A 2,542-nucleotide genomic window follows, 5' to 3' on the forward strand; every position below is an offset into this window, starting at 1 on the left:
GGATCAATCAAAAATTTTAACATGGGTGTGGATGGTTGGCACCGAGGAATGTCTGGACCCGGGTCTGGATTATCTGGTTTTACAAAGTTCCAAGAAGGGAATCATTTTATAGATTCTTTACAGTTAGAAGTAGTGTATAACCAAATGCCGACCGGTTGTACCGCGGCAGAATGGCGCGGCTGGGCGAAACGACGTTATGTAACGTCGCTTCGCCCTGTGGCCACTAGAGGGTGCGTGTGCACCGCCAGAGACGCCCCCCCCCCCAGCTCGCCGATGCGAGTGCACGGCGGTCTCGGGCTCCCGCGATCGCTCGGGGCACGCGCAGAACCGGGATCCGTGTGTGGTTCTCTGAGGGGAGAACTGACAGATCGTCTGTTCATACAGAGTAAGAACAGCGATCTGTCATCTCCCCTGCACAGTCCCCTCCCCCCCTTCAGTTAAAACACTCCCCAGGACACACATTAACCCCTTCACCGCCCCCCCTAGTGTTAACCCCTTCACTGCCAGCAACATTTTTACAGTAATCAATGCATTTTTAATCACACTGATCGCTGTATAAATGTGAATGGTCCCAAAAAATGTGTCAAAATTGTCCGACGTGTAATGTCGCGGTCATGATAAAAATCGCAGATCGCCGCCATTACTAGTAAAAAAAAATAAAAAATTAATAATTATTATATTATAATAATCATTTATTATTTATCATTTATTATTAATAAAACTATTCCCTATTTAGTAAACGCTATAACTTTTGCGTAAACCAATCAATAAAATGCTTATTGTGATTTTTTTTTTTTAACCAAAAATATGTAGAAGAATACGTATCGGCCTAAACTGAGGGAAAATTTTTTTTTTTATATATATATTTTTTTGTGGGGATATTTATTATAGCAAAAATTAAAAAATAATGCGTTTTTTTTTTCAAAATTGTCGCTCTTGTTTATTGGCGCAAAAAAAAAAAAAAACTGCAGAGGCAATCAAATACCTCCATTTGTGGGGGAAAAAAAAAACGATGTCGATTTTGTTTGGGCAGAGCGTCGCACGACCGCGCGATTGTCAGTTAAAGCGACGCAGCGCCGAAACGCAAAAAAAAAAGAAGTGCTCTGCCAAATGGTCCGGGGGGGGGGGCTGAAGGGGTTAAAAGACGCACAAATATTCATACTCCTGATAAGAGTGATGGTTACCCGCCCTATGCTGACATGATTTACCATCGCTCAGTCTTTACACTCTCACTAGAGAGACTTTTTCTGTTCTTATTCTTTTTTTCTTTTATTTCTTTTTTTTTTCATAAACTCTGTTCTAAGACTGAGTTTAAAGACCATCAGGTCTCATTATATTTCACCGCCGGTTGGAAAATCATTTTCTTTCCGACCCCCCCATACAGTTTTTCTGTTACAAATGTATATGTTACGCTTAATTAAAATTAAAATAATTGCCGTTTTCACATACAGAATTTTATTTTTGGGACAATCCTTTGGCTCTGCCACAAGTTGGCACAGGACAGTAACTCATATCGGTCTTTTTACTTCCTCTCGTACGCCCGGCTGATCTCTTCTAGATTTAGAATAATCGGACATTTACACATCTGTCTCCACTCCACAATTTATCGTTCGTTTTCACTTCCTGATGAATCCCCCGAAATCGATATTAAACACTGCGACTATCACTGTACTGTCACGCAATGTGCGAGGATTTCATCCCCCCCCCCCCTACAAAAAGGAAAAAAGACGTTTTTACAATAAAAAAAAAAATGAAATGCCAAAATACTAAAGCGGTGTTCCGTCCGAAATGATACTTTTTAAATAAAAATCCCCCTATACTCCACAAGCCTAATGTATTCTAGTAAAGTTAGTCTGTAAACTAAGGTCTGTTTTGTTAGTTTATAGCAGTAGTTTGTTATTTTATAAACTTATTCACTGGAAAGGGTTGGGACTTTGAGTGAGGCATGGGACTTTGAGTGAGGCATGGGACTTTGAGTGAGGCATGGGACTTTGAGTGAGGCATGGGACTTTGAGTGAGGCATGGGACTTTGAGTGAGGCATGGGACTGTGCCTCCATCCCAAGTACAAGAAAAAGAGAGGGGGACTTTAAATGAGGCAGTAGACGGATTGGGGTAAGATAAAAAAAAATATTCAAGTTTATTGTGTAGAAACATCCTGATTTACATCACATGTGAAGGGTTACGCGTGCATGCGCACAAAACATGGCCTACATAATTACATGCGTTATCTACCAATAAATAGCTGTTGCAATTGTATTGTACAGAAAATACATGTATACTGGGAAGCACAAGCCACATGGTATAAAAATGAGTATAAGATATATAATATGAGATGCATCAAAAGGTAGATCAGGGTAAAATCCTATATTGAAGCCCAGTGGCTGCAGCCATGGTGCCCGACGCGTTTCTGTGAACACACTTCTTCAGGGGCGGATGCTACAGGATTTCTGAAATAACAAGGTATAAAACCATCAAAAAAATACAAATGATAAATATAACCAGAAAAGACAAAAAGTCAGTTTCTGGGTACTCACAATGTGA

This window comes from Aquarana catesbeiana, linkage group LG01, assembly GCF_042186555.1.
Source record: "Aquarana catesbeiana isolate 2022-GZ linkage group LG01, ASM4218655v1, whole genome shotgun sequence".
Lineage (NCBI taxonomy): Eukaryota > Metazoa > Chordata > Amphibia > Anura > Ranidae > Aquarana > Aquarana catesbeiana.